Here is a 12,760-nt window from a genome sequence, read left to right as displayed (position 1 = left end):
AAATGATGGAAAGATCTGGGAAAAACAGAACGGGATAATATACTGACACAGTAACCTAGTTTTAAACTTTGCATTGTGTTTTTCCCTTTTTCTTTTCCTAGTCAAGTAAGTATTTGGTTCTGGGATCACTGTCTAAGGGAAGGGATATGGCTGGTTGGAACCACAAAACTTGTCTTTTGTTTTAGAAATCTAAACCCCATAATGGAGGAAGGCTTTGTGAAATTGGTACAACAAAAGGAATGTGAATACAAAGGAAAGCGTCTTGGCTGGATTTCTGAAGGGAGAATTGCTTTGAGACTAGAAGAAAATAGAATAGGCTAGGAAGAGAAAGCCTTGGAGACGAGGGCATCCTACAGATCTGACTGTTCAATTCTGCTTTCTGGCAGTGTCCTTGAGAGGACAGGATTTGGTAAGATGCTATCAAGGAAACAGCAACGTGAGGCTTTTAGCAGATGGAGACTGGGAAACTTTGTGGACACATTCCTGTGCTCTAAGAATGGGCAGGAAGGTACCTCAGAAAGACCGTAATCCCACGGCCTGCGGGACTTCTCTGCTGTAACCTTTATATGAGAAGTGACGTTAGGGCTGTGTTAGTTCCCCATCTTCCCCAATTCGTAACCTTACAAAATCCTTTACTCTTCTTTAAACCTCAACAAAATGCTGCAGAATTGGGGGAACCTTCAAAAAGACTCAAGGGGAAGCTTCAGCCTGACATTCAGACTCATAATAACAATTCACTGGAGTAATGGGAAATACATTTGCATTAATTGCATATCTGAATTTGTGGCCTCCATTTATCCCTGCTCTGATCCACTTTATTCCTTGTGAATATAAATCATGACTTTGTTAGAAAAGGATTAATCCATTAAATGTTAAAATCCTTTTTGGAAAATATTTCTTGTATTTTCTTTTTAAAAAATATTTATTCTTTTGACAAATAATTATGATAAGCTCCTAGTGGGAGTCAGTCTCTAGCAATATGGAAACACATAACACACAGGTACTAGCCTCAAAAAACTAAATGAGGAGGAAAATGTAAACAATGATTCTAACATAGGCTGTTTCAGATCCACTGTGTAATAATAATCCACTGTGGAGTAGATTAGAAAAAATATATTAATAATTAATAGATAGAATTCCTGTATCCTATTATACATACCATATGTATAATTATGAATTAAATCTGGTGGTTGTATGAGAAGGGAGTAGTTTATTCACAAAAATATAATATTACATAAGAATTTATTGGCTAACAACCTGGTTAGAATACTGTTCTTGGCTGAAGGAAGAACAGAAGGATGAGGTATATACTAAGGTAATTGTAAAAATCTTCCTAACTTTGAGGAATTTGGCATTTCATTTTGAGGGCAATGCATGCACATACATAAAACATGAGAGCAAGAGAGACTGGGGAAGATCAAGTTCAGTGTTTAAATAGCATCTGTTGGGAGTTTTCTGTAGGCAGTCAGAAAATGTGGTTGGAAGGCATTGAGAATGAAAAGGGAAAGGGAAGATGAGAGGTAAATGACAAAAGGTAGGCAAATGCCGGAGATACAGTTTTATGACTCATCTACAAATAAAATGCCATCAAGGAAGTATCTGAACTACTGAGGTCTAGTCTCTAAGCTCTGGGAAATGCCCACAACCAAAGCTTTGAAGGGTAGAGGGGAGGATAAAGAGCCACCTGAGAGCAGAGAGGAATGACCAGTGACCATGTCAAGAATCAGGGTGAGAGGGCCTAATCAAACTTATAAGCTTTTGCACAGCAAAGGAAATCATGACAAGACAAAAAAACAACTTACAAAATAGGAGAATGGGAGAAAATATCTGCAAACAATATGATCAACAAAGCTTAATTTCCAGTATATACAAACAGCTCATACAACTCAACAACAAAAAAACAAACAACCTAAATAGACATTTCTCCAAAGAAGACATACAGATGGCCAACAGATACGTGAAAAAATGCTCACCACTGCTAATTATTAGAGAAATGAAAATCAGGACTACAATGAGGTATCAATTCACTCCAGTCAGAATGGCCATGATTAAAAAGTCTACAAATAACCAATGCTGGAGAGGGTGTGGAGAGAAAGGAACCTTCTATACTACTGGTGGGAATGTAAGTTGGTGCAGCGAGTGTGGAAAGCAGTATGGAGGTTCCTCAGAAAACTAGAAATAGAATTACCATACGGTCCAGTAATCTACTCCTGGGCATATATCCAGACAAAACTGTGATTCAGAAAGATATAGCACTGCTGCATTCACAGCAGTGCTCGTCAAGACATGGAAACAATGTTTGCATATTGTCTATTAACAGATGAATGGATAAAAAAGATGTAGTACATATATACAATGGAATACTACTCAGCCATAAAAAAGAACAAAGCAATGCCATTTGTAACAGCATTGATATAACTAGAGATTATCATACTAATTGAAGTAAGTTAGAAAAGGAAAGACAAATACAATATGATATCCCTTCTGTGGAATCTAAAATATGACACAAAGGAACCTAAATATGAAACAGAATCAGACTCACAGGCATAGAAAACAGCCTGTGGTTGCCAAGAGGGAGGGGGTTGGGGGGGATGGAGTGAGAAGTTGGGGTCAGCAGAGGTAAGCTCTTATAAAAAGAGTAGATAAACAACAATATCCTACCATGTGGCACAGGGAATTATATCCAGTGGTGGTGGTGGGTTCAATTGTTAATCCATGTCTAACTCTTGCCACCCCATGTACTGTAGCCCATCAGGCTCCTCTGTCCCCGAGATTTCCCAGGCAGAAATACTGGAGTGGGTTGCCATTTCCTTCTCCAGGGGATCTTCCCGACCCAGGGATCTAGCTGTGTCTTCTGCATTGCAGGTGGTCTCCTGCATTGAAGGTAGATTCTTTATCCCTGAACTACCAGGGAAGCATGAACTATATTCAATATCCTATGATAAACCATAATGGAAAAGAATATATTATAAAAAAGGATGTATATCTCTTTGCTGTACAGCAGAAATTAAACAATTTTGTAAATCAACTACACTTCAATTTAAAAAAAGGAAAAAAGAAAGAAAGAAAAAAAAGAGAATCAGGGTGAGGCAGTTCATGCAAGAGGAGAGTCTCCAATCATGAGTCAAATGCACTCTGGAGCGCTTGTAAAGGATAAGAACTGAGTCAGGCCAACCTGTGACACAAGTTGGAAATTTTGCTGAGAATATGAGACAGACCCTTTCATAGTTTTAGAAGCTTGAAGTCTCACAATTTTCTTTTCCTTCTTTCTTCCCTTTTTTTACCATGTTCCTTTTCCATTAGTTTTGTTTCCTCAAGACCTCATTTTATCTTGATTTTACTTTATTTTCACCAAACTTAATTTTTTTGAATAAACAGTGCTTGCACATGGCAAAAATTAAAATCCAAAAGCTACAAAAAGTTACACAGTATGTATTGTATTTTTACACATACATATTGGCCCAGTTATTTCCCTAACAATTATTATGGGGATTTCCCTTCTTATCATATGTGGAGAACTGCCAAGGTCTTTTTGGGCTGCACATTATTTCTTGTGTGGATATAGCATAAAATATTCTACCAGTCCTCTGCTGCTAGATGCTTCGGTTATTTCCAAATTCAATGTCTGACAAACCATGCTGCAATTAATATCTTTGTATATGATTCCTTGTGAACATGTGTGAAAATCTTTGTATAACTTTCTAGAAATGCAGTTGCTGATTTGGCAGCTTGATCATTTTTATTAACATTAAGGCCTTAATTTGAAGTAGCATTTATTTTAGGTAATGTGGCAACAGGGGACATGTAGTTGCCTCCAGAATTCAGTGTTTTTCAATTTGTTAGCTGGGTGGAAATCTCTAGAGTGAATGAGACTCCTGCAGCTCAAAAGTCGTTTGAGAGAAACTGAGGTAGTGAGTCGCAAGGTGGAAATCTCATCAATGTGGCAGTGGCAGGAGTTCCAGAGCTCTTATTCTGATATTAACCCCAGGATTTTAATTTTGTAAGTTTCCCGAGACATTACAGAAAGTCCTTTGTTTAAAATATTTCAAAGTCAGGAAAAGAAAACCAAGTTGTAGTTCAGAAGGTAGAGAAATTAGAAACATCTGGTAAGTTCGGTTGCAGACACCGCTTGTGCTGACATGGAGATGTAATACCCAGGCGGTTGACTCCTCCAGTCTAATTCGGGTGAATAATATTTTCTCAGCAGTCTCCTGGCCACAGAGTATCAAAAAGCAATGGGAACATGCTGTAAAGTGCCTTGATGCCCAGAACAATTACACTCTGGAAACATTCTCTTGGCTGGCTCAATGTGACCCATGACCACAGCGCAGTTCATTCCATAAACAGAATTAGTCACAGAGTATATGTGGAACAACACTCTTTGCAGGACTTTCTTGTGTTGACTTTCTCTGTGCATGACAAGATGTTGGGCCCTAATACCTTGGAATGATATTACCTTAAAATAGTAGGATGAAAAATACACAACACTTTGCTTTACTTAAGTATACAAGTACCATTTTCTCCATATGGTTATTGACTGTATTCTTTTCAGAGCTCTCTTATGAGTGAGGCCAGTCTAAGGGGGTCTATGCCTTTGGTTTTAATGTTTTTTTTACTGTCTAAATATCATTAAAAACTTGCAAATTATGGGTATCTTAAGAAATATATTGATCTTCCGTTCAGCCTTGTACTTACCTGTCTTTCTGATCCTTCTCTGACACCATGAGAGAAAATTAGTAATTTCACTTTTGTGCGATACATATGTACCTCAAACATTACCCAGTTGATTTATATGTCATTCTGTATTTTAATTTATTTATGTGGCTGTTTCCAATTAGACCTCTACTCCTCAGGTCTATTTTATTTTGTATTCCAGAGTGCCTAGGTTCATAGTAAGTAAAGAATAAATATTTATAACATGCATGAATCAGCCAGCTAATCATAGGCCATGAGGTACCTTGACATGAAACTCAACTTGACTACTACTACTAATTTTTCTCCTATGGGTGCAGTACTGCATTTGGTTTCCTTAAAACATTTTTTTTACTAATCGATATTTCTAGGTTATTTTCTAAAGGCAAGTATAAGTTTCTGAGTATTACTCTGAAAGCATCAGTACATAATTCTGCAGTCAGGGTAGACCGATTTTGTGATGTCATTCTCAAAGTTTCCGCTGTATGATGGAGTCTGTTTGTTCCAACCGCAAGTTAGAGTGTCTTGTTTTCTACTGTACCTGGAGACTGTAACCCAAAGAATGTCCAAAATGGTGTATCAAATTAAGGAAGCTTCAAAAATGTTTCTTACCAGGAATCTCTTCTTTGAATTATTTGTAAACCATCATCATCAAAAAGTGTGTATCAAGCACTGACATCTGAGTACTATACCTGAGTACATCCCTGAGTACTATACCTGAGTACATCCCTGAGTACTATACCAGTTAAGCTGCAATGCCTATGCAGACCCAATCGATGTAATACACAATGTCCTATTTTCATAGGACTCTTTTCAATTCTGTTATTTTATTTGTCTGTAATTCTATTTGGTTTAAAATTGAATATGACTTTTAGTTATTGTCCATTCCTTTGTCACTTTTAATTTTTACCATACAATCCTGAAAAAAGCACTTTCTTGGATACTTTTTCCCTGCCTTGCCCTTTCATGTTTACATGAACTAGCCAAGTTTCATGTCCAAACCATCCTTTCTTTCTGTGAAAATATAGATGTATTAAGGTATCACCAGATAAGACATAAGGTATTATAGCTTTTACATTGCAAGAGGGCTAGGGGATGTGATCTAAAACATAAGTGAAGGTTTTATTCACAATAGAGAATGTGGGGTTATTTTGTTAGTAACTGAGTCCAGCTATGTTGTGTGGTCTTGAGAAAATTATTTCATGTTTCTGAGTTTCCATGTCCTTAAAATATGGTGAGGGTTAGAAATAATATCTGTTGAGCATCTTGCAAAGCTGAAAGAGACTAGGCACTAAAAATGGCAGCTAATAGCAGAATCTACAGCTGCAAGAAAATGAGAGAAATAATTTTGTCTAAGCTTGGTATATATGTGACATGCACGCTGCCCTTCCACATTTGTCTTGCTTACTGCAGACCCTGCTAGTTGGTCAGCAGCTTTTTCATTGCGTCTGGATGCAGCTTTGGGATTACTTAAAAGCAGCCATTGCCAGTTAACCAAAGCAGGAAAATGAGTTGAAATCCACTTTCCATCTCTCAGGTAGCCCAGGCCTTTAGTATTAAGGAAGAGAAAACTGAGGCTCAGATAGACTATGGGATTTCCTCATGGTGACACGTTTAGTGAGTGGTCAGAACCCACATTGGAAGTCAGAACTCTTAATTCAGTTCTTCCTTACTGCAAGGCCTTTTCATTCATCTTCTTTTATAATAACCAGGGATTCGGTATCAGTTGCCATCTTTTTTCTTGAGCAAATAAATTGACCCATGATTTTCATATTTATTAGTTTATGCAAATAGGCCCCACTGACCACTTTACACTGGAGATTATATGTAATTTTTAAAAGCCATGCTGTTTGATTCAAACCTTCTGTGCTATGGGCTTTCAGAAAAGAAAAAGCCTGAGGGTCAGCAGATGTTGAAGGAAGTATAATTAATGTAAACAATTAGATAATTAAGAAGAGATTTCCAAAGCAAGAGTAACTTCAAATATTTTCCACATACTCTCCTTTGATCATTTAACCTTTTTTTTTTTTTCTGGTATGGATATTATGCTGTAAATTTTGTGTTGGAGTCCACTGAAGCCGGCAACAGTTAATCCGTCCTTTTACTGCGGACATGCTCATGCTTGCTGACAGCTACAAAATTAATTTGGATTTACTTAGCTAAAGGAAAAACAGGATGAGAAAAGACAATATGAAGTCTCTTTTTCTCATCACTTATGCCTCCACCCCCACTGTTTTTTGTTTGTTTTAGTTACTTTTCCAAATATTCTCTCATTTTTCCCATGTTCTGTGTTCACTTAAGAAAGCTTCTGATAGCACAGATGACAAACAGGAGTTCCAGAAGTGCTGACTCATCACAGCAGAAGTCCAGTGGTTTGGCAGGAGACTTCCCTTCAAAATGTTGAGACTGGCCATTTTCAAAGTAAGTCCACAGCAGCAGATGTCACTGTTGGTCTATTTTAACTTTGGGGTGCTTGACAAACAGTGTTTGCACATGAGCACATGAGCCCAGTAATCCCAAATTTTAGTTACCATGGTCTTGTGGGACACTTCGTGCTTGTTTTCAGCACCAGTATAAGGGCCAATTTCTTACCCTTGGAACCTAACATAATTACACAGAACTTTTTTTTTTGAGATATAGTGTCGATTAAACTTTTAATGTTATGATTATGGTATTTATACCACTGCCACTTTCCTTTTTTAATAGAGATCTTTTCCACAATGTCTAAATTTTCTTTGTTTCTTCCCTCTTTCTGCATGTCATTCCTTAAGCATGGGAGAGCTTTTACTTTTCTGCTCAAACATGCTTGTCTGTTCATGTATAAATCTCCACAGTCTTATATTCTCTAAGATACTTTCTTCAACATTAATATTCATGCTGTTAACTACAGTGCAATCGACATTCACTTTTCTGAGTAAAGAAGTTGTGTCAGTTGTTTACCCACTGTCTCTGTGTCCTTTTTGACTCTGTTCTGTGATGCTAGGGCTATGACTCTGCAAACTTCATTCCTCAGATTTCTTTGCTGGATTCTTGACGGCATTAGGCTGGGACTTTGAAGGTTTTGGAGGTGAGTAGCAGGAAAGGAGGTAAGACTTTCTGTTTTTGAATTTGAACCATTCTTCTTGGCCTCTGTTCCAAAATGGCACTTTTCCTGAGCATCAGCTAGTGGCCACAGCTTGGAAGTGACTCCAGCCTCCAGTTCCTTGTGGCTCTTCCAGAGCTAGTCTCACTGTATTCCCTCTGAGGAATTAGCAGCAGCTAGACCAAGCCCCTTCCTTAAAGCATCAAATCTGGGGACTTGTTCTAGTTCTTAGGTTCTGGTTTTCCCCTCGTTTCCCTTTTCGGTCCCCTAATCTCAGGCATTGTAGCTGCCTCCTGGGTTACCTCAGTGTTACCTTTTTGCTTAGTCTGTCCTGTAACACATGTGAAGACAATTCTTTCCATTAAATCCCTTCTGTTGAAATCCCTTCTGTATGGTTTTTTGACAAACATTTGATGCTTTTGAACTGTGGTGTTGGAGAAGACTCTTGAGAGTCCCTTGGACTGCAAGGAGATCCAACCAGTCCATCCTAAAGGAGATCAGTCCTGGATGCTCATAGGAAGGACTGATTTTGAAGCTGAAACTCCAGTACTTTGGCCACCTGATGCGAAGAGCTGACTCATTTGAAAAGACCCTGATGCTGGGAAAGATTGAAGGCGCGAGGAGAAGGGGATGACAGATGGTTCGATGGCATCACCGACTCAATGGACATGGGTTTGGGTAAACTCTGGGAGTTGGTGATGGACAGGGAGGCCTGGCGTGCTGCGGTTCATGGTGTCACAAAGGGTTGGACACGAGTGAGCGACTGAACTGAACTGATATCTATATATACATATATATGTAATATATATGTCATATATATCCTTTGCCTCCCGGGTGGCTCAGACAATAAAGAATCTGCCTGCAATGCTGAAGACCTGGCTTCGATCCCTGGATTGGGAAGATCACCTGGAGAAGGGAATGGCTATCCACTCCAGTATTCTGGCCTGGAGAAGTCCATGAACAGAGGAGCCTGGAAGGCTATAGTCCATGGGGTTGCAGAGTCACATGTATATCACATGCATCATCACATATATATCACACATATCATATATATAACATACATATCACATGTATCACATGTACCATCACAAACATATCACATGTTAAAGGATATATATCACATATATTTTCACTATGTGGTATGAAACATGCCATGTAAAATGTATGACACCTCCACAATCGAAAGCAAAAGTGGGTGTTAACATTGATAGTAATATCTTCTTGAAAAAATATTTAATTGTTGCTAATGGAGTTCTAATTAGGTTTTATTCTAGTTCATACTCCATTTTACAGAAAGCACATCAAGACCAGGAGAGATGAAGAGACTTGCTCCAGGTCATACGAGTGAGTGGTTAGAAACCTGGAGCAGAACCACATCTAATTTTCTTTCTTTTTCCTCAAGCTGACTTAGTTGCTTGTGACTTTACATGTATTCAGTGCAAAGGTTTGTTCCCTTTTGGCCAGAAATGAGCATAAATAAAGTAATTAATCTAGGATTTCTTTAATAATTATATTAACATACTGAGAACTTTCATTTGGAAGGGACGCGTTGGAGAACTTGTTGCCTTCTGATGAAAGTCAATTACTTCTTTATACTGCACATTTATTCATTCATTTATATTCCGTCAATTAGCTTATGATATATGTATTAACTTTTAATATATAACAATGTGAGGTAATGACATGTGTCAATGCATTAGTATCACTTTTGACTGTCTTAGATCTATTCCCGGAGAGAGAAAAAAGAACCATAGACTGTTGAAGACATCCAGATTACCTAATTCAATGGTTCGCAAACCATTGTATGTACATTAGAACCATTTGGGAACTTGAAAATGCCTATGTCAGCACCCACTCAGATCAGTGGCACTGGAATCTCTGGGCATTGACACCAATGCTCACTGCAGACTAATCATATTGTAATCTCTGTGGGTGAATAATCCAGGATTGAGGGCCATTTGAGCAGATGTTGGCAAATATTTTCTGTAAAGGACTGGATTGTAAATATTTTTGGCTTTGGTAGTATCTATAATATATTTTGGAGAAGGAAATGGCAACCCACTCCAGTGTTCTTGCCTGGAGAATCCCAGGGAGAGAGGAGCCTGGTGGGCTTCCGTCTATGGGGTCGCACAGAGTTGGACACGACTAATGTGACTTAGCAGCAGCAGCATAATATATTTGGCCTTATGAACTCTGTCACAGCTACTTGACTGTGCCATTTTAGCACGCAAGTAGCCACAGATAAACAAATGAACATGCCTGTGTTCAAATAAAACTTTATTTATGGACACAAATTTGAAGTCATACCTTCCTGACCCCTGATCTCAAATAATTTCCCATTTTTTAAAAAAAGAATTCAGCTTTATTGAGGTATAAGTGACGTTTAAAATGGTAAGATATTTAAAGTGTACATTGTGGTGATTTGGCACACATTTACGTTGTGAAAGGATTCCCCCATCTATGTAATTAACGAGCACAACTGTCACCTCACCAATTTACCTTTTTATGAGGACATTTAGGTTCTACTCTGTCAGCAAAGTTTGATTATACAATACCGTGTAATCAACCCTAGTCACCATGTTGCATGTTATGTCCTCAGAGCTTATGCATTTTTTAGCTGAAAGTTTATACTGTTTGACCAATCACTCTCTATATCCTCCACCCGCTAGCTTCTGGTGACTGTTTTTGAATTCTCTGTTTCTATGAGTTTGACTTTTTATGTTTCAAGATTCCACATATAAGTGTACCATGCAGTATTTGTCTTTCCAGTGCCCTTAAGTTACCTACAGTTACATAGTTGCAAATGGCAGGATTCCCCTTTTCATGGCAGAATAATATTCCACTCCATGTGTGTGTATCTGTCTGTCTGTTTCATATCTTCTTTCTTCGCTCCTCCATTGATGCATACTCAAGTTGTTCCATCTTGGCTGTTGTGGATATTGCTGCAGTGGACATGGGAGTGCAGATATATCTTTGATATCTGTTCATTTCCTTTGGAAATCTCTACTTTTTGACTTACTCTTCCAATTTTTAAATGTTAGAAACTAACTGCAAAAAGTCTAAAATACTGTGTAAGTCAAACTGAACATGTGTTTGGTCTGGACCCCATTTACCATATCTCTGCAGAGTCTGACCCACAGAAGAATCAAGGGAGAGATGTGTGTGGAACCTGGGAAAGGAACCACATTTTCAAAGAGACTGTGTGTGAGGGAAATGCCATCTGTAAACGAGGGATGGAGAGTTGATCTTGAGAGTAGAGTGGTGATGAGTCGCTTAAGGAGTCAAGGGAGATCAGGCCTTCCTCTATTACCATACCTACTATATGAAGGAATAGCTTTTATTTGGATAATGCTAAAGTGTTTTATAATATTATGGCTTTTCTCATGTCCATATCTTTATAGTTATTGTCAGGAAACAAACCTACAAGAACCATATACAGATGATGAAAATTATTAAAGACCAGGTGGCTTATTGTTTGGGACATGGGAGGGAGGGAAAGACAAGAATGTGGGAGCTGGTTGGGAGTAGGAAATAGGCCTTGGAGGTGAAGATACTGATCTGTAAATGGAGTGAAGTAGACTTAGATGAGTATGGGGAGAAAATACCTCATGAGTGATATTCAATACTTAGAACAGAAAGGGAGAACTGGGGCTAGACAAAAGTGGAGAACAGCCAGGAATCAAGTCCTGGTGGGCTGGGAGGTGACTTGGCAGTTTTGGTCAAAGTAGAAGCCAAGGTGAGATACTGAACTGGGTGGCCAAGATCAGAGCCAGAACTACTGAATACAGAGCCAGGGATCTGGAGGCAGTTTGGAAGGATCTGCAAGGGGGACTATGCCAGGAATATATACCCCCTAGTATGGGCGTTTTCAAATGGGAAAACTGTTGAGTTCATAATACATATTATGTAACATAGTAATTCTTAATTGGATATCCTTTAAGTTAATGTTGAATTAGGAGTTAAACAAATTTAAAATCTGGAATTTTGTTTTAAAAAATGAAAACATCCAAACATACCATCTTTCCAACAAATGTTTTTTAAACAGATCTTTCAGCCAAGTTGCCTAAGAACAACAGTTGACTAGAACTGCACGTCTTCAAACTGTCTACTGCAGAATGGAAACAGGAACCTCTGGGAATATCTATGAGTCATAAAATGTTGTAAGGAAGTTTCCAAAGACCTTTTTTTTCTTTTTTTTGCTAAAATGGAGAGTTCTAATCTCAAATTGGCAGGCTTTCCTGGAGGCAATGTACATTGTTTACTTTGATTGCTTCTCAGCTGTGCTGCATGACCTTAGTTCATCAAGTTTTTGATATATTGTAGCAGAAGAGTTGCATAATATGACAAGATTGTAACTCCTTCTTTTTTTCTACTCTCTTAAAACAGATAAAAATCAGGATCCATATCTATGCTTCCTCTGTGAGGATGTTTAATTCAATTGTCTTTGAAGAAAGTAGTTCACATTACTCCCACAATTTTGAAAGCTTATAGTACTGGTAATTGGAGACATATGCTTTCATTTCATTATAAAAAGGATGTAAAAAGCACTTCATAATGTTGCCAGAAAGGAGTATTTCTGTGCGCGTGTGTGCATGTGTGTACTGAGGTTATTTGCTGCTAAGTCACTTCAGTCGTGTCCGACTCTGTGCGACCCCATAGATGGCAGCCTACCAGGCTCCTCCGTCCCTGGGATTCTCCAGGCAAGAACATTGGAGTGGGTTGCCATTTCCTTCTCTAATGCATGAAAGTGAAGAATGAAAATAAAGTCGCTCAGTGGTGTCCAACTCTTAGCAACCCCATGGACTGCAGCCTACCAGGCTCCTCCGCCCATGGGATTTTCCAGGCAAGAGTACTGGAGTGGGTCGCCATTGCCTTATTTAATCTAGTTTAAATATTGCAGTTTGAATTTGGCAAAATGCAAGTACAAATACATATCATATAAACATAGTTATCAAAGTTAAGAATGAACCAAAAAATAGGCCACGG

At 38.4% G+C, this 12,760-nt stretch overlaps 1 long non-coding RNA gene across 3 annotated transcripts in view; it reads left to right on the top strand.

Annotated features, from left to right (window-relative positions):
- The window catches only part of LOC147378729 (uncharacterized), a 29,301-nt gene that overhangs the window by 12,205 nt on the left and 4,336 nt on the right, over positions 1–12,760 (top strand). For all 3 annotated transcript variants that reach the window (XR_015148764.1, XR_015148766.1, XR_015148768.1), the window contains 2 exons: positions 6,994–7,113; positions 7,706–7,759. This is a non-coding gene — a long non-coding RNA (uncharacterized LOC147378729). The remainder of the gene's footprint in view (positions 1–6,993; positions 7,114–7,705; positions 7,760–12,760) is intronic.

Source organism: Bos grunniens, chromosome 2 (genome assembly GCF_055505025.1).
Source record: "Bos grunniens cultivar Pamir isolate PY7600 chromosome 2, Bosgru_T2T1.0, whole genome shotgun sequence".
NCBI classification, from domain to species: domain Eukaryota; kingdom Metazoa; phylum Chordata; class Mammalia; order Artiodactyla; family Bovidae; genus Bos; species Bos grunniens.
Note: the sequence above shows the minus strand (reverse complement) of the source record. Positions and strands in the feature narration are given on the sequence as shown.